We start from the raw sequence: 17,930 nt of genomic DNA, 5'->3' as shown, positions 1-17,930 counted from the left end.
GGTGTCGGGACTGTGGAACTGGAGTTCTAGCTGATTGTGAACTGCCATGTAGGTGCTGGGAATTGAACCTGGGTCTTTAGAGCGGCACCTGTTCTTATCTGTGGCACCATCTCTCCAGTCTCTCTGCACAGCTTGATAGGCTATTATTACACTATTTGGTTGGGTTTTGTATTGTTTGTTTTTTGTTTTTGTTTTTTGAAACTGGGTATCTCTGTAGCCTGGCTGTTCTGGAACTTGCTCTGTAGACCAGACTGATTTCAACTCTGCCTCCCTTGTGCTGGGATTAAAGGCCTGCATCACCACTGCCCAGCTCTAGTTTAAATTTGCTTATTTTATTGGAATTATTTTTAATCACCTCCAAGGGAAAGACTATTATCTTGACATAATTAAAGTAATCAAATTAAGAAACTTTATCACTTCCATGGCAAGAAGTATTCCTTTTTAGTATCCATCAAATTATTGTTATTTTTCATATTTGTTTGTATTTGTTGAATTCTTCATTGAATTGTAATCATTGTGCAGTTTTCAATATTTCCTTTTGATAATTTGTACATATGCATTAATGGTGTGTGATCCCTTCCCTGAGCTCTTCATTGCTTTTTGAGATAGAGTCTTTGAATGAGTTTGGACAGGCTGCTGCCAGTGTGTGCATTAACCTGGGCAGTGCTGGGGACTCAGATTCATGCTTTATTCTCAGAGTCATCTCCCCCAGGCCCCTTTTAAAAAATGTTCAAAAAGTTAAACCATACACAAGTTTAAAACAAGATCACTTAAAGTAAATTATAACCTAGGCAAAAATTCCTTTTCCCCTCTTTGTGCTGCTCTGTTCTCTCCCTCTTTACTCCCTCCTTCATCTCCCTCCCTCCCTTCCTCCTTCCCTTCCCTTCCTCCTCCTCCTCCCTTCTTCCTCTGTTCCTTCCTTTTTGTTTACTCTTCTTATTTACAACAGGTCTGTAGCTTCTAGACCCAGGTAGCCCTCCGGCCTCTGCCAGCCACTGACCCCGCCCTTCTGAGTAGCTGGGGTTACAGGTGCATGCTAACATGCTGAGTTTAGTAGACAAAACTAACCGGAAGCTAGACTTATTAAAACATCTTAGGATATTTTGAGCATATCCATTTTTTTCCTGTTTTGTGAGGATCACTGTATTAATGACTGTTGTTTGTAAATCTTCCCTAGCAAGGTATTTTTGGGTAAATTTAGAAAAATTATTTTGGAGTTTTAGGAATGGAGTTGAATATAACATAAATTGGTATATATACATATTATATTCATATATAATATATGTTATATATCTTGTATATTATATATTTTGTATATTATACATGCAGTATATATTGTATTAAATACACATAATATATTATGTATCATGTAATATGTATATTATATGTAATATAGGTATTATACTATTATTATAATTATATATTTTTTGAGGCAAGGTTTCTTTGTTTAGCCTTGACTGTCCTGGAACTAACTCAGTAGACCAGACTGGCCTTGAACTTACAGAGATCCTCTTACCTCTGTCTCCCAAGGGGTGGGATTAAAGGTAGCCATGTCTGGCTCATAAATTGGATATTTAATGAACTGGTTTCATATAATGTAAGCAGTGTATTGTTAGAGGAAGACTTATCAGTAAGGTTCTTTATGTTAAATCTTTCCCATTATGATGCTTAAAAACATTCCCAACCAAAACCAAACCAAAACCAGAACACACACACACACACACACACACACACACACACACACACACAAACAGAAAGGGCAAAATACCTGGTGAAAATCATTTTGTGTTACTTTATTTTTAAAATTTAATTATTGTATAAATGAAATGTACATGATCTGTATGTGGTGCCATGGTGTGTGTAGGGCCAGGGGACAATTTTGTGGAGTCAGTTCTCTTCTCTTGCCTAGTTAGAAGGGATTGAGTTTAAGTTGTTGGGATTTACATACAGGAAGTGCCTTTATCCACTGAGCCCAGATTATTTATTTATTTTAAAGACTTATTTATTTATTATATGTGAATACACTGTAGCTGTCTTCAGACACCCCAGAAGAGGGCATCAGATCTCATTACGGATGGTTGTGAGCCACCATGTGGTTGCCCGGATTTGAACTCAGGACCTTTGGAAGAGCAGTCAGTGCTCTTAACCGCTGAACCATCTCTCCAGCCCACATTTATTTTTCAGGATTGAAATACATGTTTAAAAAAAAGAGAAACAAGAAAACTCTTGTTAACACTTTGTTTTATAGATGGAATGACTTTCTTAGGGTTTTATGGATGGTGTAGACAGATTTACATAGAGGGAAGGAAGCAAAGCTCCACGGTTAGCAGTTGGCCATGCTTGTTCCGTTTAGATTGCACCTCTTCTGTCTCCTGCCTCTTCCTTATGGAGTTCTTTAAGATTTTCTCTATTTGTGTGTGTGTATGCATCTTGGGAGTTTGTGCATATGCTTGTATATTAGAGGCTAGAAGATTGTCGTCAGATCCTTTGGAGCTGGAGTTGATAGGTATTTGTAGCTTATTACATAGATGCTGGGATCTGAACGCCAGTCCTAGTGATTTTGTATCAAACACTTAACTACTGAGTCATCTCCCTACCTCTCCTCTTAGTATTTTGTTTATTTACTTTTGAGACAGAGAGAGACAGAGACGGGGGGGGGGGGGGGGGGGGGGGAGTGCCCTGGGGAGGGGGGGAGTGTGTGTCTGTGTGTCCGTGTCCGTGCGCACAGCACACATATGCCCATTGCCCTGGTTTACCTGTTGGTCAGATGACGGCTTCCAGGAGCTCAGTCTCGCCCTCTACCTACTGTGTGGTCCCAAGGATCAAACTCCCAGGTCCTTAGGCTTGGCAGCAAGTGCTTTTTACTTGCCAAAGCTGCTGGCCCCACAACTCTTGCTATTTTTAGGATAACTTTATTTTGAAAAATTATAGGAAGTGGCTGTGCAACTGGGTGTGGTGGCTCACACCTTTAATTTCAGCAGTCAGAAGAAGCAGACATATTTCTCTGATTTTGGGGCCAACCTCGGCTATCTTAGCAATATCTAGGCTAGCCAGGGCTACAAAATCAGACTCTGTCTCAAAAACAAGACAAAACCAGAAAGAATGCTGTGCTTTCTTCATCCAGACATTTTGTAAGGTTCCAAACCCAGAAAATCAGTAGAGGGACTTTTTCCGTTGATAAGAGCACTAAATTTGTAATTTTTTGTTTGCTTGTTTGTTTTACAATTTTTAGATACACTGCTTGTATGTATAATTTTGTGCCGTTTTTTTTTTTTCTCATGTAGAAATGTATATAGCCACTACAGTGAAGATAGAAAACTTGAGTCACCACTCTTGCCACACCCTGAGATAGTCCCTTCACTACGTAGCTCCCTGACTCCTGGCCTGTTCCCTCGCTCAATGTTTTTTCCATTTCCGTGGTATGTAGTGGTAAGTTAAAGTAGACATGTTGTGTAACCTTTTCCCTGTTGAGGGCTTGTTTGTGGTGCATGTGCGTGTGTACGTGCTGAAGCCAGAGGGAGGACAACCCTTCTTGTTGCTCTTTGTCCCATTTTGGTGAGGCAGGGTCTTTTGCTGCAGCTAGGCTGGTGACTAGCAGTCCTCTCTCCACCCCCACCCCACCCCCACCCCACCCCTACAGGGCCAGGATTACTGCACACCTGGCTTTTTATATGAGTTCTGGAGATTTTGAACTCAGGTCTTTGTGTTTACAGAGTCTTATCTGCTGAGTCGTCCCTGAGCCCTGTAGAATATTAAAGTTTTCCATTGTAAACCAAGGGCTAGTGAAAATTTGTGCAGGAAATATGAAAATTTTATGTAAATAAACCCTTTTTTCCCCCTGAAATAGGTGTTCAGTGGTGAGATTGTTGAGTTGTGTGCTAAGTAGTGTGTGTTTAGTTCCTTGCTGTGATGGTTAATTGTTTTGATCATCTTTTTGTTTTTATTCTCTTCAGATTTTTTTTGTGAAATGCTTCATATCTTTTGTTAAATCAGAATAATTTGCTTATTTACTGTTGAGTTTTGAGAATTTTTTTTAAAGATTTATTTATTTAATTTATATGAGTATCCTATTGCTAACACACCAGAAGAGGGCACTATGTGGTTGCTGGGAATTGAACTCATGACCACTGGAAGAGCAGTCAGTGCTCTTAACCACTGAGCATCTCTCCAGCCCCAGGAATTCTTTATAGAATAGTTTTTATTTAAGACCTTTTGTTGTTGGTTTTTTGTTTGTTTTGCTTTTGTTTTTGGAGACAGGGTTTCCCTGTGTAGTCCTGGCAGTCCTGGAACTTACTTATAGACCAGGCTGACTGTGAACTTATAGAGACTCGCCTCCTGAATGCCTGGATTAAAAGGTGCACATCACCACCTGTTTAAGACTTTGTTAGTTAGATGTGTTTTACAGATACGTTCTGTCTGTAAGCAGAGTAGACTGCTTTTAAAAATGATCTTAGAAATGTCATCTTGATAAGGTCTTTAATTTTGATTAGTTCTGATTTATTTTCTTTCTTTCTTTTTTTTTTGTTTTGTTTTGATTTGGATTTTTTTTTCGAGACAGGGTTTTTCTGTATAGCCCTGGCTGTCCAGGCACTCACTGTGTAGACCAGGCTGTCCTCGAACTCAGAAATCCGCCTGCCTCTGCCTCCCAGAGTGCTGGGATTACAGGCGTGTGCCACCACCGCCCGGCTCTGATTTATTTTCATTCATGGAGGGTGGCATGCCTCTGGTGCCAAGCTCTATAGCTCTTTGCTTCAGTTCTCAAGTTTTTCCTTTGTCACCATCTGTAAGTTCTGTAGTTCTCTGAGAGAGCAAGGCTGTAAGGCCATTCTTCCCATGGTCCTCGTGCATATGTGTCTGTCTCATCTGATGTTTAATGACTGTCTTTTGTAGTAAGCCAGTGATTCTGTTTTTCTGAGTCAGTGAGAAGCTTCAGCAAAATAATTGGACTGAGACATTTGACATTTAAGATAAAACAGCTTATCTCCAGACTTGAGTTGATTTAAAGGCTGGTTTCTTATTCTATTGCTATGATGAAATACCCTGACCAGCAGGTACTTGGGGAGGAAAGGACTCTAGGATATGCTCCATCGACAGGGAAGTAAGTCAGGGCAGGAGCCAAGTCAGGAGCTGAAGCAGAGACTTGGGAGGAATGCTATTTACTGGCTTGCTCCTCAGTTTGCTCAGCCTGTTTTCTTACACGATCTTGGACCAGCTGCCAAGAGGGGCGCTCTCTCACATTAGTATTAATCAAGATAATACCCCACAGACTTGCCCCACAGGCTAATCTTATGGAGGCATTTTCTCATTTAATTAAGATTCCCTTTTCCTGGGCTGGAGAGATGGATGGCTCAGCAGTTAAGAGCACTGGCGACTCTTTCGAAGGTCCTGAGTTCAAATCCCAATAATCACATGGTGGCTCACAACCATCTGTAATGAGATCTGAAGCCCTCTTCTGGAGTGTCTGAAGACAACTACAGTGTACTTACATATAACAATAATTAAATCTTTGGGCCAGAGCGAGTAGAGGTCCTGAGTTCAATTCCCAGCAACCACATGTTGCTCACAGATGTTGCTCATCTGTACAGCTATGGTGTACTTGTATACATAAAATAAATAAATAAATCTTTTTTAAAAAAAATTCCCTTTTCCTAGATTGTTTTGGTTTGTGTCAAGTTGAAAGAAACCAAACAGCTACTATCTGTTGCAGAACTTAGAGAATTCCCTCCTATACTTTTGATGCCTGGGGCTCAGAGTCTTTGTATATTCTGGATCTCAGGCCATGGTTTGCAGGTTTGCACATACTTCACTGTAAAGGTTGTCTTCACTCTCTTGATGGTATCTTTGAAGTACAACACCTAAGATTTTTGATTTTAAAAAAAACATAGTGTAATAAGACCTATGCTTTCAATTACAGAGTATGAAATTAACTAGAAGCAGTGCTGTAAAGCAGAGTCCAGAAGCTTTGCACTTTTAAGCACTGAAATTTTAGAATTTCAGTGTAGCAGAGCCCCTGTTTGTACTTCCTGGCCCCCTGTCGGCCTGCACGCACACTGCCTTTCTTCTGTGGTTCCTTAGATCCCTCATGGTGGGTCGTACACCATCTGACCATCTGTGGTTGCCTTATTTTATTGAGCATTTTGTTCTCAGTGTTTATTCATCTTGAATCTTCCTTTTAAAGTGTTGAATGTTTCATTGTATGTCTCTACAACACCATTCATTCATTCATTCATTCATTGTGTGGGCACACGTATGCTATACTCACACATAGAGGTTAGACACACCTTGTAGGAATGGCTCTTATTCTATTACATGGACTCAAGGAATGGAACTCAGGGTGTTAGGCTTGGTGACTGCTGACTTTACTTGCTGTCCCGTTTTGAGAACTGATCCATATCATAGATATTTTCCTTATCCATTATTTGTTGGTGTTCATTTTGTTTGTCTCCACATTTGGTTATTGTGAAGAATGTTGTAAATATCTGTTTGGGATCTGACTTTAGTTCTTTTAAATAAATAAATCCCACTTACATTAGGGTTTCTGTCTTTGAAGAGCCTCTATAAGCTCAGTGGCTGTTACCATTTTGTATTCTCATTAGTAGGGCACAGGGTTTTCAATTTTTTTGTATTTTCTCAATGTTTACATTACCCTTTTGATCATGGCCACTCTAATAGGTGTAAGGTAATAATAGTTGGATGTGATTTTTTTTTTTAAAGTTGTTTTCCTAGTGACTGTAGTTTCCATGGTTTTAAAAATAGTTTATTTTTATTTTCTGTGTATGTGTGTGTATATATACATGTGCATATGTGCACATTCACCTAGGAGGGCCAGAAGAGGGAGATGGAATCTGTGCTGTGGATCTGGAGTCAACAGTTGTAGTTCCCCAGTGTGGGTACTGGGGGCAGGGACAAATGCTGAGCCATCTCACCAGGCTCCTCCCCCCCAGCCCCCCTTGTTTTTTCAAGATAGGATTTCTCCATGTAGCCCTGGCTGTCCTGGAATTAGCTCTGTAGACCTGCTGGTGGCCTGGTCACAGAGATCCACTTGCCTCTCAGCCTCTCTGTGATTAATGGAGTGTACCACTTATCTGGCCCCTTCATGTTTTGTAATGCATATGTGTGTATGTTTGTATGTTTGCAGGTGCATGGGTCAGCCAGAGGGCAGTTTGTAGTGTCATCCTGAGAAACACCATCTGTTTCCTTTTGGAGAGGGTCTCTCTTTGGCTTGGAGCTGACCTGCTGGGGTAGAACTAGTATTCTTCTGCCTTGCCTTCCGGTGCTGGGCTTATACGCACCTCTGAGTGTCCAGTATACTTACTGGATTCTGAAACTTGAACTCAGGTCTTCATGCTTCAAGGCAAGCTCTTTGCTGACTAAGCTATCTTGCAGTACTCCCCCCATATTTCTGTTCTCTTTTGGATATTGCTTTTGGAGAAGCATCTGGGCGGGGGCTTAGTCCTTTCTTATTACTGTTGACTCTGAGGGCCTTGGGCATGCCATCCTTTTGCTTTGCTATTGAGCCACACCCCTAGCTTGCCTACTTTTGTTTTGTTTGTTTTGTTTTAATCAAGTATCCGTGGGAGTTTCCTTCTGTCCGTTTGAGTGTTCGTTTGAGTGTTCGCTGTATCACATGTGGTTTGCCCATCCTTTGCTGCATTCAGTATGGCACCGTTTCACTGGATTGTTGTCTTTGCTCAGTGGAATCCTTTCAGGGTGATGTAGGTCACTTGTCTGGCTTTTCTTTCGTTGCATCTGTATCTTTGGGGTCATGTCCAAGAAATTATTGTTGTGCCCTGAAGCTTTCCTCATTCTTTTCCCCCTAGGAGACTGATGGTTTCAGGTCTTGTATTTAAGCCTCTAAGGGGGTCGTGGCAGTGACAGGCATGCTGGGGGAGCCTGTGCTTTCCTGAGCTTTATCTCCATGCTGCAGGCTTTTGTGTATTAGTTGGTAAAGTATTCATTGTAACAATACTAAAGTTTCTGATCCACAAAGACCAGATATCTGTTTTGATCTTTGCTAATTTCTTTCAGTCAGGTTTTTTAATTTTTAGGACCTGTTTGTTAACTTTGTAAAAGTAGGTAATTTTTATACTTGTGATGGTACATTGGTGACTTTTCTAGAGCATGCCACCTGGAGCTGTATGCCTTTTACTTAATTTCTTGCATAATCATCCTAAATTATTCTATAACATTGTTTCTAGAAGTAGCAAGCACACAGACATGTTTGTCTTGCTTCTGATCTTAGGAGAAGCATTTACTATTTCAGCATTAATTACGATGTAAACCTGGCTTTCTGGTAGATGGTGTTTTTGGTCAATCTGTTCTCTTTTTTGTGTGTAAGTGTATGTGCATGCAAAGGTTTTATTTTATTTAAAACGTTTCTACATCTTTTGAGGTGATTCGTTAAAAGTAATAATTTGACTTCTAGTTCTTCATTGTTTTGGTATTGCATATGTCCAAGTTTTCTCTTGCTCTGATAAAACATCATGACAACTCTCAGGTCACACTTGATCACTGAAGGAAGTCAGGACAGGAAGTCTAGGCAGGCCCCTAGAGGAAGAGACTGAAGCAGAAGCCTTGGAGAAATGCTGCTCTTGGCCCTTGCTCTTTATGAGTTGCTCAGTTTGCTTTATTAAACTACTCAGGACCCCCTGCCGGGGGGGGGGGGGGGGGCGCCTTCTCCTGTGGACTGGACCTGCACATCAATCATTATGTGAGAAATGCCCCGTAGACTTGTGTCTGCAGGTAGTCTGGTTAATTGAGGTTCTTCCCAAATATGTGTAGGTTTGTGTCAAGTTGACAAAACCAACCAGCATATTAGATTGATTTTCAGAGTTTAAACCAACCTGACATTTTTGAGATGATCTCTGTTTGTCTGTGGTGCATTATTCTTTTATGTGTTGCTGGGTTTACTGTTCTCATGTTTTGGTGTGAGGCTTTTTTTTTTTTTTTTCAGTCTATATCCATAAGTGATATGACTTGTCTTCTCATGTGTTGTCTTTGTCTTGTTTCAATTTCAGTAGCACTAAACTGTGCTTGATTATTTATTTGGAGTTTTGTGCCAGGGCCTCTCAATGTAGCCCTCGCTCTCCTGGAACTCTATGTAGATAGGCTGGCCTCGAACTCACTGAGTCTTTCCCTCTCTGTTTTGGGAAAAATAAGTGAACATTTGGTTTCAGTTCTTAATTAATTATTAGGTAGAAATAACTAATGAATCCATTTTAATTTGGATTTTTTTGAGGAGGAGGCTCTTCAAGAGCCCAGTTTTCTTTAATGATTGTAGAACTGTATCATCACTTTCTTCTTGATTGAGTTTTGGTAGCATTCTTAGAACCTAGGGTCAAATTTAAGAGCATAAAACTGTTTGCAATATTCCCTTATCTTTTAAATTCAGGGTCTGAATTGATGATGTCATTTTATTCTTGATATTGTTTGTAAGCTCCCTTTCTGTTAATTGTATAGAGAGGTGAGATGGATGTGTATGTGTGTGTGTGTGTCTGTGTGTCTGTCTGTCCGTCTGTCTGTGTAAACAGGTCTAAAGGTAGCTAAGGCTAATCTTGAACTCTTCTTGGGACCTAATCTGCATTTAGGCCTTGAACTAGCTGAGGATGACAAACTTCTGCCCCTCCTGCCTCCATCCATCTCTGGTGTTGGAGTTGCAGGAGTGTGCTCCCACATCTGGTCTGTGGGGTACTGAGGATGGAACATGGGCTCTGTGCATGCTAGGTAGGCACTCTACGGCTCAGCCTGGCTTATAACATTTTACTTACATTTTCTCTTTTCTATTTTATTTATTTCTGCTCTGCTTGTTTAAAGTTCACTTTACCTTTATGGTTGTGTGAGTGTGAGCGCACACATGTGTATGTGTGCATGTGTGTGCAGAAACAGGTCACTACTGGGTGTCTTCTTTACTTGTTTTCCATCTTATTCTAAAATCTTTATTATTTTTGTTTTTGTTTTTTTTTTCCACAAGATTATAAAAAAAGATTTATTGTTTTATGTATATGAGTACTTTATCTGCATATATACCTGCATATCAGAAAAGAGCAGAAAAGAGCAGAAAAGAGCAGAAAAGATCAGAAATTATTTTATAGATGGCTGTAAGCCATCATGTGATTGCTGGGAATTGAACTCTGGAAAAACAGCCAATGTTCTTAGCTGCTGAGCCATCTTTCCAGCCCCCTTCCCAAGATATATTTTGTTACTTTAAGTTTATGTATATGCACGTGTGCTTGTGTGAGAGTATATACACAGAAGTACAGATGCCCATGAAGGCCTAGTCACCTACAGTTGTGAGCCCCCTAAGGTGGATGCTAGGAACTGAATTTGAGTACTCTGCAAGAGCAGTGTGTGCTCTTAGTTGCTGAGCCAACGCTCTGCATTGTTATGTATTTGTGTATTTATTTGTGTATGTGTGTATCACTCACATTCAACACTGCACACGTACAGGTTAAGAACAACTTTTAGGAGCCAGTCCTCTGCTTTGGTCATGGGGGTTGCTCAGGATTGCACTCAGGGGCTCAGGCCATACTTACGGCAAGCACCTTTACCAGCCTAACCGTCTCACTGCTCCATTCATTCATTCATTCATTCATTCATTGACAAGCACTTTTACCAGCCTAGCTACCTCATTCATTCATTCATTCATTCATTAGTTTGTTCGTTCATTCAGTGACAAATACCTTTACCAGCCTCAGCCACCTCGCTGCTCCATCCCTTCCTTCCTTCCTTCCTTCCTTCCTTCCTTCCTTCCTTCCTTCCTTCCTTCCTTCCTTCCTTCCTTCCTTCCTTCCTTCCTTCCTTCCTTCCTTCCTTCCTTCCTTCCTTCCTAAGCATCTTTACCAGCCTAGCCACCTCTGGTCTGTCACTTCATTTGTTCGATCATTCATTCATTCATTCATTCATTCACAAGCACCTTTACCAGCTTAGCCACCCCACCCCCCACCCCCCACCCCCCCACCCCCGGTCCATCACTTCATTCATCTATTCATTCATCTATTTAAAGATCCATCCATTTATTGTTAAGGCGCTAAGATTTTTTTAGGATTTATTATTTTATGTATATGATTGTTTTTGCCTGCGTGTTAGTTTGTGTACCGCTTTCTTGAGGGTGCCAGAAGAAGGCATCTGATCTCTCTGGAAGTAGAGTTACAGATGGTTGTGAGCTGCTGTGTGAGTGCTGGGAATTAAATTTGCATGATCTTCTGCAAGAACAACATATGCTCTTAATGTCTGAGCCATCTCTCCAGCCCTAAGGTTTATTTGTTTATTTAGATTTATTTTATTTGAATGAGTGTTTTGCCTTCATATGAGTACCATGTGAGTATACCTGGTATCTGCAGACGTGGGTCTTGAATACCGTGGACTGGAGACCTGGATGATTGTGGGCTACTATGTGTGTCAGGAATTATGAATGTGTGTGAACCTGAGCACCGTGCACGGCATCAGGTAGTTACTCATTGAGCTGTCTCTCCAGCCCTCTGAGGTTTATTTTCAGTTGTGTGTGTGTGTTGGGGGGCAGTATATGCATGTGAATGCAGGCACAGGCCTCTGGTCTCCAGCGTGAGCCATCCGATTTGGACTCAGGGAACTGAGCTCTTCTGTGTGAGCAGTACTTGCTCTTTAACTACTGAGCACAGGGTTCTCAGTGGATAAGTAGCTCACTGATTGGCTAGATTGGCCACTCAGGAAAGTTCACCTCCTGGCTTCCTCTCCTAAGTGTAGGTTATACACACATGCCACTGTGTCTGGCTTTTTATGTGCTCTGGGGCCCTAACTTAGGTTCTTGTCCCTAGCACTTTGTTAACTGAGCCAGCTCCCCTTTTTTTGTTTTTGTTTTTTGGATCTCCCCCCCGCCCCCCCCCCCCCCCCAGGGTTTCTCTTGTGTAGCCCTGGCTGTCCTGGAACTCACTCTGTAGACCAGGCCGGCCTTGAACTCAGAAAACCGCCTGCCTCTGCCGCCCAGAGTGCTGGGATTACAGGCGTGCGCCACCATCGCCCGGCAGCTCCCTTTTTTTGGTGGTAGATACACTTTAAGCTTCAACTTCTCCCCTGTGTTTGGGAAATTTTCAACTAATCTTTTTTAAAAGATTTATTTTTAAAAAATTATGTGTATGAGTATTTTGCTTTCATGCATGTCTGTGTACCAACCACATGTGTTCCTGGTATCAGCCGTGGTCAGAAAAGGTTATCAGGTTCCCTAGAAGTCAAGTTGTCAAGTTAGGGATGATTTTAAGATGCTGTGCAGGTGCTGGGACCTTAACCCCTGACCTGTAAGAACAGCAACTGCTTTTACCGACTGAGACATCTCTCTGTCCCTCTTCTTCAGTCAGTCATGATGAGTAGGTCTGCTAGCAGTGTATGATTTCAGTGTGTGTGTGTGTGTGTGTGTGTGTGTGTGTGTGTGTTTCGAGACAGGGTTTCTCTGTGTAGCCCTGGCTGTCCTGTGGACCTGGCTGGCCTTGAATTCAGAAATCCGACTGCTTCTTCCTCCCAAGTAAGTGCTGAGATTAAAAGCATTTGCCACCACTGCCCGGCTCAGTTTTTTATCTTTTGAGAGCTATTTATTTATCTATTTCTTAAGGATAGTTTTACTAAGTATTATTCTTTATTGGTATCTCCTTTGGAATTTAAGAAATACAATGCCACATTTATTTTTGGTCTCTGGTTTCAAGTGAGAAAATCGGGATGTGTGTGTGAATGAGTGTGTGTGTGTGTGTGTGTGTGTGTGTGTGTGTGTGTGTGTGTGTGTATGGTGCCTACAGAGGCCAGAATAAAGATCCCCTGTGGTCCTTTGGAAGAGCATCAAGCTCTCTGAACTGCTCAGCCATCTCTCTAGCCCCCAAGCCCAATTTTTAAATAAGCATTTCATATTAAGTACAACAGTTTTCTTTTTGACTGTTCATAGTTGCTTGGCTTTTTTAGACAGTCTTGTTATATAGTTCAAGCTCAACAGGACTCGGCATTCTCTTATATCAGCTTCCCAAGTGTGGCGATAAATGATGGGTTTGTACCATTCTCCCTTGCTTCAGAAGGATTTTTATTGTTACAGCTTTTGTTCATGAAGAATTGACATGTCTCGATGTGTGTGGTACACATGTAGATGCCAGGGATTTACATCAGGTGTCTTTTATTGCTTTTCTTCTTACTTTTGAATCTTAAAAAAAAGTACATACGTATTTTATGTTAGTGCACACACAGAAGCATGCCCTGGCACACATGTGGAGGTCAGAGAACCACTTGGTTTTCTCCTTCTGCCACATAGGTCCTAGAAATCAAACTCGGGCATCAGACTTGACATCAGGGTGGATCTCCCTCCAGCTTTGCCTTTCTTTTTACATCTTTAAAAAAAGGTTTATTTTATTTGTGTGTGTATATACATACACAAATGCCTATGGAGGCCCCTGTACCCGGAGTTAAAAGCTGCCCACTGTGAGTACTGGGAATCAAACCAGGGTCCTCTGGAAAGGCCATGAACAGTTATAACTGGTGAGCCAGTCTCTAGCCCTTTGCTATTATTTTTTGAGATAGGGTCTTTCAGTGGGACCAAGGACCACTGACTGGTCAGGAAGCCCTGGGTGCTCTTGTTTCCCAGTGTTGGGATTGTGGGGTGCACTTACTCTGTATATGGCTTTCCCAGTGTTGGGGTTGTGGGGTGCACTCACTCTGTACATGGCTCTCCCAGTGTTGGGATTGTGGGGTGCACTCACTCTGTACATGGCTTTCCCAGTGTTGGGATTGTGGGGTGCACTCATTCTGTACATGGCTTTCCCAGTGTTGGGATTGTGGGGTCCACTCACTCTGTACATGGCTTTCCCAGTGTTGGAGTGTGGGGTGCACTCACTCTGTACATGGCTCTCCCAGTGTTGGAGTGTGGGGTGCACTCACTCTGTACATGGCTTTCCCAGTGTTGGGATTGTGGGGTGCACTCACTCTGTACATGGCTTTCCCAGTGTTGGGATTGTGGGGTACACTCACTCTGTACATGGCTTTCCCATTCTCAGTTAAATAGCAACAGGGTTATGAGCGTGAGCCACCACAGTTACTCTGTTTTCTGTTTGTGATCATTCATTTCTTGATTGAAAAATATTATTTTTAGTAATAGCTTTTAACATAATTTGGTAGACTGAAAGTATACATTATAGACAATATGCAGATATACTGTAGAATTACTTGTAACTATAGAAGTTAATCTAATTTTCCTAGAGCCAAACAAGAAGCATCTGGCATAAAAACAAAGCAAACAAACCCTCCCCCCCAAACAAAGCAAACAAATAAGAAGCAAAAACCCCTAAATCTTAAACTTGCAGTCTACTGCCAAGTTCATGCACTTTCTAAAATTTGGCTGAAAGAGAACTTTGTCACTTAAATGCATTAAAGATAGTCTCTGAGGCACTAGTGTGTGTGTGTGTGTGTGTGTGTGTGTCTGTCTGTCTGTCTGTCTCATTAAGGAAGGAAAACAAAGCACTTCCTCTTGAATTGGTTTGACTGAGAGGAAGCCAAGTTTGAACTCTCCATTTCTCTTCCTGTGTCTTCCATTTGTAGCTGTGGTTTCTCTCTTGTCTGTAGTCTGTCTGCCAGCCTTGCCTGCCTAATGTTTGATGTCTTGTCCCTAACAAAGGGCATTGTTCTGTGTTTGTTGAACAGCTCAGAGAATTTGACATGGGGAAAGAGTGAGGGATATCTCCACAGAAGTCTTTAACAGAGTTTTACAAGGGATTAAGTCAGTCCAACTGTCCGAGCTGATCCAGATAGCAAACGTATCGTCGTCAAGCAATACCTGTTTCCAGCATTTGTGGAAGATGTTTGTTGTATAAGATCATTTTTAATATATTTGCTGTTTTCAACAAGTGATTATCATAACACACATACATTGTTCTCTGGGTCAGTGGCATGGAAGAGCACATAATTTAAATCGATACATTAGCTTAGGTTGTTAAACTGATTGCCTGGCCAATTTAATTTTCAGTTAAACTGAAACTCCAAGGCCAGTAAGGTTGGTTGTTGTTACATTGTTCTTTTAAAGGCAGGTTAAGGGAGGAGGCTGAGTTCACAGTAGGATGGTAGTCTTGAGTCCAAATGACCTCAGTGTCTGTTGTTAACTGGGCAGTGGGGTCTAGCAAAAGTTCCTGTCTCTTTGAATACAAGAGGTATTTTCATCAAATATATCACTACAAACAAGAACTTCTGAAATTAGTTGTCACTCTTTTAAAGCATTGTAAAATAAGTTCTGCAGTACTAAATTATTCCTCACATTATGCTTTTAAAACAACTAAACTAGATATGACTGAACTATTCTGTAAATAGCTAAGACTGATCACACTGTATTTGTTAAGTGTTTCATAATTCTAAAGTAGACTCAGGCTTCCAGAATCTGTTGTGAAGATCAGAATCCTTCAAAGGGAAATCTCCCAACACGTGAGGCTTTTTTTTTTTTTTTTTAATTAAATGAACAAACCTTCAGTCTTCTTATTTGTAAAATGTGAATAATAACAGTAAACCGTGTTTGAAATGCCTAAGACCAAGAGTGTTTTGGGTGGTGGGATATTTATCTCCCCTTCCCTCCCCTCTGCTCTCCTCCCTTCCCCCTCCCCCTCCCTTTCTCCCTCCCTCCCTTCCAATATTTGCATAGATGTAATGAGATATTTTAGAGATGACACCCAAATCTAAACATGAAATTTATTTTTTTCATGTATACCTAAAGTACATAAAGTGAAGGCAATATATAGTATTTTTTAAAATAATTTTATGTATGGAACAGTTTTATGGTATGGAATTTTTTTATTTTCATCAAATTAACACTCAAAGTTTGGGATTTTAGAGCATTTTGAATCTCACATTAGAGATACTTAGCCCCTGTATCAGTTACAGGTTTTTTTCTTAGATGCCTGTAAGTTCCCATGAATATTACTCAGCAAAATCTAAAAACTGTTCTCTGTATTCTTGTATGTGAGAGCAACATTAATAGGTCATCTTTTTTTTTTTTTTTTTGGTTTCAGAAAGTTAGCAGAGGCAGATAAATTATTCTCACTTTGATTTTCCTGAGATAAATTGCTTAAGCTTCTGCTGTAGGACTTAAGAGTGGATACTGTCTATGTACTTACCATTGCAAATAAAAATTTTTTTTTTTTTTTTTGGATTTGTTTTTTTTCTCTGTATAGCCCTGGCTGTCCTGGAACTCACTCTGTAGACCCGGCTGGCCTCGAACTCAGAAATCTGCCTGCCTCTGCCTCCCAGAGTGCTGAGATTACAGGTGTGCGCCACCACCGCCTGGCGCAAAATTGTTAACACCTTGACAGAGTCTTAGTCTTTTCCTGTTACTCTAATAAAGTATGAGGACAAAAGCAATTTAGGAGAGGGTTATTTTCTGCCTCACAGTTCAAGGTACAATCTTCTATAGGAAGGAGGTCAGGGCAGCAGGAGCTTGAAGCAGCTGTTCACGAGACATCCACAATCAGGAGACAGTTGCCGTGCACATTACTGTTGACTTCTCTTTCTCCATTTCATACAGTTCACGATCCCAGCCCTGGGAATGGGTGCTGCTTATAGTGGGCAGGTCTTCCTACCCCAGTTACCACCACCACCACCACCCCTTACCAGCAAACTTAGAGATGCAAATGTACCCTCCTTCCCCCCCCTTCCCACCCTCATCTCCCCACACACTCCCCCCCAATAATAACAATAATAATTTATGATGGAAAGATATCACAAAAATATTTATGATCGAGGCTATTTTGGGTTATGTGGAGCATGTTTCTTCATGATTTTTCTTTTTAACAAAGCTAGTTATATTCTTTGATATGTGACATATTTGGTATGTTCAGTAAAAGTTATATAAGAAAGTATCCCTTTTGTGAAAATGTTTACAGAACTTTAAATTTTCAGAACCATTTCTCTAGGCAATAACAGTTAACATATTTTGTAGTTACAGTAGTATCTTGATTGTGGAGGAGGTATAACAAATCAACTTTTAAAAAGACTCAGAAAGTGTGTTTATACATTTTTAAAATTTAATTTCTTGCACGCTGGTGTTTTGGCTGTCTGATATATGTCACCAGGTGTGTGCCTGGTGCCTTGGAGCTCTGAAGAGGGGTTGGATTCCCTGAACTGGAATGACAGATGATTTTGTTCTGTGCATTAGCTTTGCAGTTCTCCTAGCTAGTCCTGCAGCTCCGGTAGTGGTTGTGAGAGGTGAGCACGGCGATGGGAGCTCGCTAGGGGAGGAAAGAGGAGATGGAGCAGAGTAGTGCACTCTGAGGCTCCAACTCTCACGGCGGCATCTGCGCTCTCTTCTTCTCTTACTGTGGAATAGATACTTAAACATAATTTTGAGTGTAGCACAGTAATGTGTTTCTATAGTTCCAGATGTGTGGAGGCAGAAGTAGGAAGATGCTTAAGCTCAGGTATTGGGGATCAGCCTGGAAAACATAGCAGGACTCTGTTAACAGTAATAAGAAGTGCATATTGGCTCTTTGAGTGCTTGACTTTGGGGCAGGCACTAAAACTAGAAACTTTTGTTGTGCTGGGGACAGAGCTGTCCTGTGACAAATTTTTTTTCTGGGGAGGTGCAGCACATGCGCTCACTCCATCTAGGGGTCCCACCACAGAGTCAAGTACAGACACCGCCAAAGTCAACTTGCGGGGGGACCATGAGCTCTCCTGGGAGTATGAGTGGGATTGTTTGCAGGAGCAGACATGTCTCAAAGACAGCTGGCTGTATCACCAAAGCCCACCCTAACATAGGTGACCACTCACAAAGCTGGGAGCCTGGAGTACACTGCACAGCCTGCAGGCTGATCAACAGGTGGGCGAGTGTTCTTGTCAGGTGCCTCAGCTGGTTTAAACCTTTTCCAGGCAGCTTGGCTGTTTCTGATCAGTATGGGCAGGTGGTCTATTCTCAGTCTTCTGTATCTTGGCTCGCCTGAGAATCTTTT

The 17,930-nt window shown here is 41.4% G+C and overlaps 1 protein-coding gene across 6 annotated transcripts in view; it reads left to right on the top strand.

Annotated features, from left to right (window-relative positions):
- Positions 1 to 17,930, top strand: part of Znf148 (zinc finger protein 148) — a 120,058-nt gene that overhangs the window by 16,754 nt on the left and 85,374 nt on the right. Inside the window, exon 2 of one of the 6 annotated variants that reach the window (XM_052158001.1) lies at positions 3,285 to 3,419. The exons of 4 other annotated variants lie outside the window; for them this stretch is intronic. The gene's annotated coding sequence lies outside the window, so the exon portion shown is untranslated. Of the gene's footprint in view, positions 1 to 3,284; positions 3,430 to 17,930 lie in introns of all 6 variants that reach the window. One more of the 6 variants, XM_052158000.1, reaches the window with a different exon arrangement.

This window comes from Apodemus sylvaticus, chromosome 15, assembly GCF_947179515.1.
Source record: "Apodemus sylvaticus chromosome 15, mApoSyl1.1, whole genome shotgun sequence".
NCBI lineage: Eukaryota > Metazoa > Chordata > Mammalia > Rodentia > Muridae > Apodemus > Apodemus sylvaticus.
Note: the sequence above shows the minus strand (reverse complement) of the source record. Positions and strands in the feature narration are given on the sequence as shown.